Raw genomic sequence first — 13,627 nt, 5'->3', positions numbered from 1 at the left:
CTCTGATGGTCAGATCACCTCCAGGCCCCATTGGAGTGCTTTTCTGGGGGCAAACAGTGCACTGATGATGGGGGATTATTTCATTTTGCTCATTTTGGTGTTTTTTCACATTTTAACCCATTTTCACCCCTTTTGCTCACAACTTCATACTACGGCCCGGAAAAACGACAGAGTCCCTCGGGTATAGTGTACTATTGCCGAAAAACGACAGAGTCCCTCGGGTATAGTGTACTATTGCCGAAAAACGACAGAGTCCCTCGGGTATAGTGTACTATTGCCGAAAAACGACAGAGTCCCTCGGGTATAGTGTACTATTGCCGAAAAACGACAGAGTCCCTCGGGTATAGTGTACTATTGGCTGGAAGCTCGGTTTTTTTTCTAAGACCAGCAGGGGTATATGGTACTATATTCTGGTGGTCAGATCACCTCCAGGCCCCAGGGGAGTGCTTTTCTGGGGGCAAACTGTGCACTGATGATGGGGGATTATTTCATTTTGCTCATTTTGGTGTTTTTTCACATTTTAACCCATTTTCACCCCTTTTGCTCACATCTTCAAACTCGGGCCCTGATTACAAGTTCTGACCAAATGATGACAAACACGGTATTTATTATGTATTTTTTTCATTTTTTTTATTTTTCCAACTTATACATCCATCATTGGTGCCAGGCAGGTTGTGGAGAAAGCAGTGAAGAAAGGAGAGAGCCATCACAGAAAAGATGTCCATCCAGGGTCAAGGTACCCTGCACTTTTACATATCCAAATGACAGCATTTAAAGTTTTTTAGCGTATGGTATCTCTCGTTGCATGGAACCGCACAGAGGCCAACGCCACACTGACGGCACCTGTACTTTGTTTGCCGCCTGCCTTTGGTACGAGAGCGGTCAGAGCACACGGCGCAGTCTGGACGTCCCTCTGCTTGACAAAGCCAATGACGCTCTGTGAGTCTCTGTGGCATTTCACCCTCCGGTCTTGAGCGCCTTTCTTGTTTTTTGGAGTGATCAGCCAGTAATGCATCAATAATCTTCTGAATGTAAACCTTTAAAGGTTTGTGTGGGCCTGGAGTGGATTTGGTGTATATGATGTGTGAGTTGACAATACTTATGCTTATAATGGCATTGAATATGCGATGATACCATTTCCGGGACCTGTGTGGAAAGAGGTATGTCTTCATCCTCTGGTCAGCAGTGTCCACTCCACCCATGTAGGCGTTGTACTGGTCGACACATACAGGTCTTTTGATGTCACGGAAGCCAGTGTCATCTGTCTTGGATCGGATCCTCCTCTGAACACAATCATTTCCATGGACTGTGGACAACATGGTGAGACGTTTAGTATCGTGCCAAGCACAAGCCAGGAGTTTTCCCTTTCTGCAAAAAACTGGGTCATCTCCTTTTTTCAGCTGTAAGACACTTTTACCAAGGCATTTTGGCATCCCCAACCTGGTAATCCTTACCGTCCCACACAGTCCAGTTTCCAAATCTGCTAATTCATTTGCAATTACAGGCGAGGTATAGTAACTGTCCATGTAAATCTCGTGTCCTTTGCCCGTAAAGGGAGAAACCAACTCACGGACAACTGCGTGTGTTGCACTGATGTTGCTTGCATTATTTTTGTACTGTCCAGTGTGCATTGACCAGCGCAAAACATACACTGAACAGCTTTCACTCAGGGCATACACTCTATAGCCATATTTGTCAGGTTTATTCGGAGAGTAACATTTTAGTGAAGATCTCCCCTTGAAAGCTATTGTCATTTCATCTAAAGAAAGCTCCTTGATTGGACTGTAAACTGCTGCAAATTTGGGAATAATCAAATCTATTATTGGGCGGACTTTGAACAGTTTATCGTGCCCGGGCTCGCCTGTTCTCACATAATCATTATTGTTGACAAAATGAAAGAACGAAAGAATGATTTCAAATCTGTTTCTTGACATTACATTTCCAAATCCAGGCGTTTGTGTAAGCCAAAATGTTCCCCAGTAATCCTCGATTTCAGGTTTCTCAACAAGGCCCATGGAGAGATGCAAAGCGAAGAAAGCTTTCATTTCGGTGACTGATACATCATACCACTCAAGAAATCTTGAATGTGGCTTCAGAATCATAGGTGCCATACACTGATGTGCATATCTATTTGTCTCATCAGTAATGAAAGTCCAAAACTGATCGGTCAGAAAGAGTGACAGAATATCAAATGGATTAGCATCCGTCAGATCCATCTCTCCTGTGTAGCCAACTGGGTCTTCAAAAGGTTTGATCCATGCCTCAAATACCTCGACCTCTCTCAGCATGTCCCAGCTCTCATCCACCGGGCAAGTTTTACTGCAGCCACTGGTTCCACTGGTTCCTCGCCTCCGTCTGTCCTTTGCACCTGTCCGTTGTTTCGAAGTCCCTTCATCTCCACTTGGAAATCCATCGTCACTCTCGGGGAGATAATACCCTTCAGAGTCAGAATCTGCTGTAAATTGCATGCCACGTGTACTTCCTCCAGCCATTTTTTTCCTTACCGGATCTGCCCTGGATCATACCTGGCTAATAAAGGGAAGTTGCACCGAACCGACCAATGACTGAAGTGATTCATTTTCTACTATTATTTCATTAATTTCCTTGTACGGTAAAGTTGCATTTCTGCGACTTTGGCGCTTAAAGGGTTAGAATACAGAGTTGTTGGTTTCAATACCTTATCATCTGCTGCCATCTTCTGTATTTTTTGTAAATAAAGGTGGACAAAAATAAATAAATATTTGACAAACGCCAAGCCTAGCCCCAAGCCCCAAGGACTGATAACCCTTTAGGCGCCAGAGATTATGGATGAAATAGATGTATAAATAAAAAACTTCCTGAGATACAGAGAACTGAAGCCGGGGCACAGCTCTGGGTCGGCAGTGCCCCTGGAGGCCCGTAGAAGCTCCACACTCCAGTTGATTCTTGGATAAAAGGGTACCCAGCCGGTCTCGAACTCGCGTGAGGCGGAGCAGGGATCATCCACACCGCACACGGCCAGACTTTGCCCGGCCAGGGAGCACCTTCTGCGGGTCGGAGGCTCCGGGTCGGAGCCCCTGGAGCCTGGAGCCCTCACCGGGCCCCGAACTCGGCTGCCGGAGGAAGTGCAGTGCCTCATGGATAAAAGGGCACCCAGCCGGTCTCGAACTCGCGTGAGGCGGAGCAGGGATCATCCACCCCGCACACGGCCAGACTTTGCCCGGCCAGGGAGCACCTTCTGCGGGTCGGAGGCTCCGGGTCGGAGCCCCTGGAGCCTGGAGCCCTCACCGGGCCCCGAACTCGGCTGCCGGAGGCAGTGCAGTGCCTCATGGATAAAAGGGCACCCAGCCGGTCTCGAACTCGCGTGAGGCGGAGCAGGGATCATCCACCCCGCACACGGCCAGACTTTGCCCGGCCAGGGAGCACCTTCTGCGGGTCGGAGGCTCCGGGTCGGAGCCCCTGGAGCCTGGAGCCCTCACCGGGCCCCGAACTCGGCTGCCGGAGGCAGTGCAGTGCCTCATGGATAAAAGGGCACCCAGCCGGTCTCGAACTCGCGTGAGGCGGAGCAGGGATCATCCACCCCGCACACGGCCAGACTTTGCCCGGCCAGGGAGCACCTTCTGCGGAGCGGAGGCTCCGGGTCGGAGCCCCTGGAGCCTGGAGCCCTCACCGGGCCCCGAACTCGGCTGCCGGAGGAAGTGCAGTGCCTCATGGATAAAAGGGCACCCAGCCGGTCTCGAACTCGCGTGAGGCGGAGCAGGGATCATCCACCCCGCACACGGCCAGACTTTGCCCGGCCAGGGAGCACCTTCTGCGGGTCGGAGGCTCCGGGTCGGAGCCCCTGGAGCCTGGAGCCCTCACCGGGCCCCGAACTCGGCTGCCGGAGGCAGTGCAGTGCCTCATGGATAAAAGGGCACCCAGCCGGTCTCGAACTCGCGTGAGGCGGAGCAGGGATCATCCACCCCGCACACGGCCAGACTTTGCCCGGCCAGGGAGCACCTTCTGCGGGTCGGAGGCTCCGGGTCGGAGCCCCTGGAGCCTGGAGCCCTCACCGGGCCCCGAACTCGGCTGCCGGAGGAAGTGCAGTGCCTCATGGATAAAAGGGCACCCAGCCGGTCTCGAACTCGCGTGAGGCGGAGCAGGGATCATCCACCCCGCACACGGCCAGACTTTGCCCGGCCAGGGAGCACCTTCTGCGGGTCGGAGGCTCCGGGTCGGAGCCCCTGGAGCCTGGAGCCCTCACCGGGCCCCGAACTCGGCTGCCGGAGGCAGTGCAGTGCCTCATGGATAAAAGGGCACCCAGCCGGTCTCGAACTCGCGTGAGGCGGAGCAGGGATCATCCACCCCGCACACGACCAGACTTTGCCCGGGGAAGGGCCACTCTGGCTGGGCATGGCCCCCACTGAGCACCCCCTGGAACCCCTGGAGCCCCCGGAGCACCTCCAGAGCCACCCCCACTCCTCCAGACTCTGCCCGGGGAAGGGCCACTCTGGCTGGGCATGGCCTCCGCCGAGCACCCCCTGGAGCCCCCGGAGCACCTCCAGAGCCACCCCCCACTCCTCCAGACTCTGCCCGGGGAAGGGACACTCTGGCTGGGCATGGCCTCCACTGAGCACCCCCTGAAGCCCCCGGAGCACCTCCAGAGCCACCCCCCACTCTCCCCAGACTATGCCCGGGGAAGGGCCACTCTGGCTGGGCATGGCCTCCACTGAGCACCCCCTGGAGCCCCCGGAGCACCTCCAGAGCCACCCCCCACTCTCCCCAGACTATGCCCGGGGAAGGGCCACTCTGGCTGGGCCTGGCCTCCGCCGAGCACCCCCTGGAACCCCTGGAGCCCCTCCAGAGCCACCCCCCACTCCTCCAGACTCACCCCGGGGAAGGGCCACTCTGGCTGGGCATGGCCTCCGCCGAGCACCCCCCTGGAACCCCTGGAGCCCCTCCAGAGCCACCCCCCACTCCTCCAGACTCACCCCGGGGAAGGGCAACTCTGGCTGGGCATGGCCTCCGCTGAGCACCCCCTGGAACCCCTGGAGCCCCCGGAGCACCTCCAGAGCCACCCCCCACTCCTCCAGACTCTGCCCGGGGAAGGGCCACTCTGGCTGGGCATGGCCTCCACTGAGCACCCCCTGGAGCCCCCGGAGCACCTCCAGAGCCACCCCCCACTCTCCCCAGACTATGCCCGGGGAAGGGCCACTCTGGCTGGGCATGGCCTCCGCCGAGCACCCCCTGGAACCCCTGGAGCCCCCGGAGCACCTCCAGAGCCACCCCCCACTCCTCCAGACTCTGCCCGGGGAAGGGCCACTCTGGCTGGGCATGGCCTCCACTGAGCACCCCCTGGAGCCCCCGGAGCACCTCCAGAGCCACCCCCCACTCTCCCCAGACTATGCCCGGGGAAGGGCCACTCTGGCTGGGCATGGCCTCCGCCGAGCACCCCCTGGAGCCCCCGGAGCACCTCCAGAGCCACCCCCCACTCCTCCAGACTCTGCCCGGGGAAGGGACACTCTGGCTGGGCATGGCCTCCACTGAGCACCCCCTGGAGCCCCCGGAGCACCTCCAGAGCCACCCCCCACTCTCCCCAGACTATGCCCGGGGAAGGGCCACTCTGGCTGGGCATGGCCTCCGCCGAGCACCCCCTGGAGCCCCCGGAGCACCTCCAGAGCCACCCCCCACTCCTCCAGACTCTGCCCGGGGAAGGGACACTCTGGCTGGGCATGGCCTCCACTGAGCACCCCCTGAAGCCCCCGGAGCACCTCCAGAGCCACCCCCCACTCTCCCCAGACTATGCCCGGGGAAGGGCCACTCTGGCTGGGCATGGCCTCCACTGAGCACCCCCTGGAGCCCCCGGAGCACCTCCAGAGCCACCCCCCACTCTCCCCAGACTATGCCCGGGGAAGGGCCACTCTGGCTGGGCATGGCCTCCGCCGAGCACCCCCTGGAACCCCTGGAGCCCCCGGAGCACCTCCAGAGCCACCCCCCACTCCTCCAGACTCTGCCCGGGGAAGGGCCACTCTGGCTGGGCATGGCCTCCACCGAGCACCCCCTGGAACCCCTGGAGCCCCCGGAGCACCTCCAGAGCCACCCCCCACTCCTCCAGACTCTGCACGGGGAAGGGCCACTCTGGCTGGGCATGGCCTCCACTGAGCACCCCCTGGAGCCCCCGGAGCACCTCCAGAGCCACCCCCCACTCTCCCCAGACTATGCCCGGGGAAGGGCCACTCTGGCTGGGCATGGCCTCCGCCGAGCACCCCCTGGAACCCCTGGAGCCCCCGGAGCACCTCCAGAGCCACCCCCCACTCCTCCAGACTCTGCCCGGGGAAGGGCCACTCTGGCTGGGCATGGCCTCCACTGAGCACCCCCTGGAGCCCCCGGAGCACCTCCAGAGCCACCCCCCACTCTCCCCAGACTATGCCCGGGGAAGGGCCACTCTGGCTGGGCATGGCCTCCGCCGAGCACCCCCTGGAGCCCCCGGAGCACCTCCAGAGCCACCCCCCACTCCTCCAGACTCTGCCCGGGGAAGGGACACTCTGGCTGGGCATGGCCTCCACTGAGCACCCCGTGGAGCCCCCGGAGCACCTCCAGAGCCACCCCCCACTCTCCCCAGACTATGCCCGGGGAAGGGCCACTCTGGCTGGGCATGGCCTCCGCCGAGCACCCCCTGGAGCCCCCGGAGCACCTCCAGAGCCACCCCCCACTCCTCCAGACTCTGCCCGGGGAAGGGACACTCTGGCTGGGCATGGCCTCCACTGAGCACCCCCTGAAGCCCCCGGAGCACCTCCAGAGCCACCCCCCACTCTCCCCAGACTATGCCCGGGGAAGGGCCACTCTGGCTGGGCATGGCCTCCACTGAGCACCCCCTGGAGCCCCCGGAGCACCTCCAGAGCCACCCCCCACTCTCCCCAGACTATGCCCGGGGAAGGGCCACTCTGGCTGGGCATGGCCTCCGCCGAGCACCCCCTGGAACCCCTGGAGCCCCCGGAGCACCTCCAGAGCCACCCCCCACTCCTCCAGACTCTGCCCGGGGAAGGGCCACTCTGGCTGGGCATGGCCTCCACCGAGCACCCCCTGGAACCCCTGGAGCCCCCGGAGCACCTCCAGAGCCACCCCCCACTCCTCCAGACTCTGCACGGGGAAGGGACACTCTGGCTGGGCATGGCCTCCACTGAGCACCCCCTGGAGCCCCCGGAGCACCTCCAGAGCCACCCCCCACTCTCCCCAGACTATGCCCGGGGAAGGGCCACTCTGGCTGGGCATGGCCTCCGCCGAGCACCCCCTGGAACCCCTGGAGCCCCTCCAGAGCCACCCCCCACTCCTCCAGACTCACCCCGGGGAAGGGCAACTCTGGCTGGGCATGGCCCCCACTGAGCACCCCCTGGAACCCCTGGAGCCCCCGGAGCACCTCCAGAGCCACCCCCCACTCTCCCCAGATTCTGCCCGGGGAAGGGCCACTCTGGCTGGGCATGGCCTCCGCCGAGCACCCCCTGGAACCCCTGGAGCCCCTCCAGAGCCACCCCGCATTCCCCCAAACTCAGTCTGGGGACGGGCCACTCTTCCCCGGGTTGCAGGCTCTGGGACTCCGGGGATGACCACCGGGGACCAGGCCCTCCCTTCGAACCCGGGGACCCACACTTAAGCACCCCCACACGGGCTACACACCCTTGTTTCAGCCCCCTGGAGGTCCGTGCCCTTGGTACTATACCATGGAAGTCCGTGCCCTTGGTACTCCGACTGGAGTACCAAGGGAACGGCCCAGCACTCACCACAGAGGCTCGCGCCGGCCCCGGCCCACCTTTCGTCCCCGGGTACCCACACTTAAGCACCCCAACACGAGCTACACACCCTTGGTGCAGCCCCCTGGAAGTCCGTGCCCTTGGTACTCTGAGCCACTTTAAAAGATAAAAAGCACCAGGACCCCAAGGCCCTGGCTCCCCTGTCCCCTACACCACACTTGGAGGCAGGGCCCTTGCCCTCCACTGGCTGCCCCCGCGCCCAATGTACTCCATAACCGAAGAAGAGAGGGGGACCCGGAGGCCGGCCTACTAGGGTAACAGGTTTAATTTAGAGCCGGGGCTCTGGACCACAAATGCCAACAACCCCGCAGTGCGCAGGAGCCTTCGAAGCTGGATGAAACCAGAACGGGGCCCTACGATGGCGGTGACCAGCCAGTTGATAGCAAAGTGAGCCCTGGACAGGAGCTGCATTTGACAAACTCAGAGACGAGGAAGGGACCGGAGTCGGACCAAATATATCATCTGGCGCTGTGTCCAGCGTGAGGGTGAGCCAGCGCAAATCAGGACCACAAATGCCAACAACCCCGCAGTGCGCAGGAGCCTTCGAAGCTGGATGAAACCAGAACGGGGCCCTACGATGGCGGTGACCAGCCAGTTGATAGCAAAGTGAGCCCTGGACAGGCGCTGCATTTGACAAACTCAGAGACGAGGAAGGGACCGGAGTCGGACCAAATATATCATCTGGCGCTGTGTCCAGCGTAAGGGTGAGCCAGCGCAAATCAGGACCACAAATGCCAACAACCCCGCAGTGCGCAGGAGCCTTCGAAGCTGGATGAAACCAGAACGGGGCCCTACGATGGCGGTGACCAGCCAGTTGATAGCAAAGTGAGCCCTGGACAGGAGCTGCATTTGACAAACTCAGAGACGAGGAAGGGACCGGAGTCGGACCAAATATATCATCTGGCGCTGTGTCCAGCGTAAGGGTGAGCCAGCGCAAATCAGGACCACAAATGCCAACAACCCCGCAGTGCGCAGGAGCCTTCGAAGCTGGATGAAACCAGAACGGGGCCCTACGATGGCGGTGACCAGCCAGTTGATAGCAAAGTGAGCCCTGGACAGGCGCTGCATTTGACAAACTCAGAGACGAGGAAGGGACCGGAGTCGGACCAAATATATCATCTGGCGCTGTGTCCAGCGTAAGGGTGAGCCAGCGCAAATCAGGACCACAAATGCCAACAACCCCGCAGTGCGCAGGAGCCTTCGAAGCTGGATGAAACCAGAACGGGGCCCTACGATGGCGGTGACCAGCCAGTTGATAGCAAAGTGAGCCCTGGACAGGCGCTGCATTTGACAAACTCAGAGACGAGGAAGGGACCGGAGTCGGACCAAAAATATGCGCCGGCCCTGCCCCCCGCCCCGCGCAGAGCCATCGGACACGTTGAGGCTGAAGGGGACTGGCGCAGAGCCCTTGGGCCCAGGGGCTAAGCGCAGCCATCATCCTTCAATCCGCGCCTCCTGCTGCGCGGGGGTGAGTGACAATGGGCTCGGACTGTGGTTCCGTCGGACGCGTTGAGGCTGAAGGAGACTGGCGCAGAGCCCCTGTGCCAGGAGCTAAGCGCAGCCATCATCCTCCAAACCGCGCGTCCTTCTGCGCAGGGGTGAGTGACAATGGACCCGGACTGTGTTCCCACCGGACGCGTTGAGGCTGAAGGGGACTGGCTCAGAGCCCCTGGCACAGGGGCTAAGCGCAGCCATCATCCTTCAAGCCGCGCGTCCTTCAGTGCGGGGGTGAGTGACGGTCCCATCTCCGGAGACAAGGGGCCAGGCGCGGGGGAAGCCAGTCAGACTGAAGCCCCGCGCCTGGTGGGACCTCTGTCTCGGCCTCGCTTCCAACGTGTCCGGCGTGAGGTTAGCCGGAGCAAACCACAGCCGCAAAATGTAAACAAACCCGCAGTGCGCAGGAGCCTTCGAAGCTGGATAAAACCAGAACGGGGCCCTACGATGGCGGGTCTTGAGTGCCAATAGACCAAGCTCCTTGTCTGGTATACATAGAACCATGATTTGTACCATTTTCATGGTTGATTCACGGATGATCCCTGCTCCGCCTCACGCGAGTTGGACGGCTGGGTGCCTTTTATCCATGAGGCACTGCACTGCCTCCGGCAGCCGAGTTCGGGGCCCGGTGAGGGCTCCAGGCTCCAGGGGCTCCGACCCGGAGCCTCCGACCCGCAGAAGGTTCTCCCTGGCCGGGCAAAGTCTGGCCGTATGCGGGGTGGATGGCCCTGGGTCTGGGCGGCGCTAAGATCACGGAGCGGGTCACCTCCGCGTACAGCCCGTGGTCAGCGTGACACCGTGCTCTGCCCCGAGCAATCAGAGCAAACAGGAAGCTTCTGGAAGTGCCCGGGAGTCTGGTAAAATCAAGCCGAAAATAGACCCTCTCATGCCGGGTCTGAGCGGCACTTAGAGCCCGGAGGAGCGCGGAGCGCGGGGCTCCATTCAGAGGCTCCGTGATCCGCCTTACAACCAGCTCTCACCTCCGCGTACAGCCCGTGGTCAGCGTGACACCGTGCTCTGCCCCGAGCAATCAGAGCAAACAGGAAGCTTCTGGAAGTGCCCGGGAGTCTGGTAAAATCAAGCCGAAAATAGACCCTCTCATGCCGGGTCTGAGCGGCGCTTAGAGCCCGGAGGAGCGCGGAGCGCGGGGCTCCATTCAGAGGCTCCGTGATCCGCCTTACAACCAGCTCTCACCTCCGCGTACAGCCCGTGGTCAGCGTGACACCGTGCTCTGCCCCGAGCAATCAGAGCAAACAGGAAGCTTCTGGAAGTGCCCGGGAGTCTGGTAAAATCAAGCCGAAAATAGACCCTCTCATGCCGGGTCTGAGCGGCGCTTAGAGCCCGGTGGAGCGCGGAGCGCGGGGCTCCATTCAGAGGCTCCGTGATCCGCCTTACAACCAGCTCTCACCTCCGCGTACAGCCCGTGGTCAGCGTGACACCGTGCTCTGCCCCGAGCAATCAGAGCAAACAGGAAGCTTCTGGAAGTGCCCGGGAGTCTGGTAAAATCAAGCCGAAAATAGACCCTCTCATGCCGGGTCTGAGCGGCGCTTAGAGCCCGGTGGAGCGCGGAGCGCGGGGCTCCATTCAGAGGCTCCGTGATCCGACGCTCACCTCCGCACCTCCGAACCATGACTTGACATTACGGCTGTGAAGGAGCCTTGGAAGCTGGATAAAACCAGAACGGGGCCCATCGATCGCGGTTCTCGTGTGCCCGTCAAACGAGCTCCTTGCCCGGTATCCGCACAACCAGGAAATGTACCTGTTTCGATTGCGAAAAACGTCATTCTCAAAAACCGCCCGCCCCTCCCTCCCAGCATTACCATTTTGCACATTCCGCGTGAGAGCAGCGTAAGAATTTCTCGGGAGCAGCGTGATTTAGCCCGGGAATTTTGAGCTGAACGCTTATTCCCACGAGCCCAAAAAACGACTAAGTCCAACGGTATATAGTGTACTATTGCCGAAAAACGACAGAGTCGCTCTGGTATAGTGTAATATTGCCGAAAAATGACAGAGTCTTTTCAGGTATAGTGTACTATTTCGGTTTTTACTCTAAGTCCCTCAGGGGCATATGGTGCTATACTATGATGGTCAGATCACCTCCAGGCCCCAGGGGAGTGCTTTTCTGGGGGCAAACAGTGCACTGATGATGGGGGATTATTTCATTTTGCTCATTTTGGTGTTTTTTCACATTTTAACCCATTTTCACCCCATTTGCTCACAACTTCATACTACGGCCCGGAAAAACGACAGAGTCGCTCGGGTATAGTGTACTATTGCCGAAAAATGACAGAGTCTTTTCAGGTATAGTGTACTATTTCGGTTTTTACTCTAAGTCCCTCAGGGGCATATGGTGCTATACTCTGATGGTCAGATCACCTCCAGGCCCCATTGGAGTGCTTTTCTGGGGGCAAACAGTGCACTGATGATGGGGGATTATTTCATTTTGCTCATTTTGGTGTTTTTTCACATTTTAACCCATTTTCACCCCTTTTGCTCACAACTTCATACTACGGCCCGGAAAAACGACAGAGTCCCTCGGGTATAGTGTACTATTGCCGAAAAACGACAGAGTCCCTCGGGTATAGTGTACTATTGCCGAAAAACGACAGAGTCCCTCGGGTATAGTGTACTATTGCCGAAAAACGACAGAGTCCCTCGGGTATAGTGTACTATTGCCGAAAAACGACAGAGTCCCTCGGGTATAGTGTACTATTGGCTGGAAGCTCGGTTTTTTTTCTAAGACCAGCAGGGGTATATGGTACTATATTCTGGTGGTCAGATCACCTCCAGGCCCCAGGGGAGTGCTTTTCTGGGGGCAAACTGTGCACTGATGATGGGGGATTATTTCATTTTGCTCATTTTGGTGTTTTTTCACATTTTAACCCATTTTCACCCCTTTTGCTCACATCTTCAAACTCGGGCCCTGATTACAAGTTCTGACCAAATGATGACAAACACGGTATTTATTATGTATTTTTTTCATTTTTTTTATTTTTCCAACTTATACATCCATCATTGGTGCCAGGCAGGTTGTGGAGAAAGCAGTGAAGAAAGGAGAGAGCCATCACAGAAAAGATGTCCATCCAGGGTCAAGGTACCCTGCACTTTTACATATCCAAATGACAGCATTTAAAGTTTTTTAGCGTATGGTATCTCTCGTTGCATGGAACCGCACAGAGGCCAACGCCACACTGACGGCACCTGTACTTTGTTTGCCGCCTGCCTTTGGTACGAGAGCGGTCAGAGCACACGGCGCAGTCTGGACGTCCCTCTGCTTGACAAAGCCAATGACGCTCTGTGAGTCTCTGTGGCATTTCACCCTCCGGTCTTGAGCGCCTTTCTTGTTTTTTGGAGTGATCAGCCAGTAATGCATCAATAATCTTCTGAATGTAAACCTTTAAAGGTTTGTGTGGGCCTGGAGTGGATTTGGTGTATATGATGTGTGAGTTGACAATACTTATGCTTATAATGGCATTGAATATGCGATGATACCATTTCCGGGACCTGTGTGGAAAGAGGTATGTCTTCATCCTCTGGTCAGCAGTGTCCACTCCACCCATGTAGGCGTTGTACTGGTCGACACATACAGGTCTTTTGATGTCACGGAAGCCAGTGTCATCTGTCTTGGATCGGATCCTCCTCTGAACACAATCATTTCCATGGACTGTGGACAACATGGTGAGACGTTTAGTATCGTGCCAAGCACAAGCCAGGAGTTTTCCCTTTCTGCAAAAAACTGGGTCATCTCCTTTTTTCAGCTGTAAGACACTTTTACCAAGGCATTTTGGCATCCCCAACCTGGTAATCCTTACCGTCCCACACAGTCCAGTTTCCAAATCTGCTAATTCATTTGCAATTACAGGCGAGGTATAGTAACTGTCCATGTAAATCTCGTGTCCTTTGCCCGTAAAGGGAGAAACCAACTCACGGACAACTGCGTGTGTTGCACTGATGTTGCTTGCATTATTTTTGTACTGTCCAGTGTGCATTGACCAGCGCAAAACATACCCTGAACAGCTTTCACTCAGGGCATACACTCTATAGCCATATTTGTCAGGTTTATTCGGAGAGTAACATTTTAGTGAAGATCTCCCCTTGAAAGCTATTGTCATTTCATCTAAAGAAAGCTCCTTGATTGGACTGTAAACTGCTGCAAATTTGGGAATAATCAAATCTATTATTGGGCGGACTTTGAACAGTTTATCGTGCCCGGGCTCGCCTGTTCTCACATAATCATTATTGTTGACAAAATGAAAGAACGAAAGAATGATTTCAAATCTGTTTCTTGACATTACATTTCCAAATCCAGGCGTTTGTGTAAGCCAAAATGTTCCCCAGTAATCCTCGATTTCAGGTTTCTCAACAAG

Source organism: Eucyclogobius newberryi, unplaced genomic scaffold (assembly GCF_026437365.1).
Source record: "Eucyclogobius newberryi isolate DKJ021-1_F unplaced genomic scaffold, fEucNew1.0.hap1 SCAF_11, whole genome shotgun sequence".
Taxonomy (NCBI): Eukaryota; Metazoa; Chordata; class Actinopteri; order Gobiiformes; family Gobiidae; genus Eucyclogobius; species Eucyclogobius newberryi.
The sequence above is the reverse complement of the archived record's forward strand: the minus strand, read 5'-3'. Positions refer to the sequence as shown.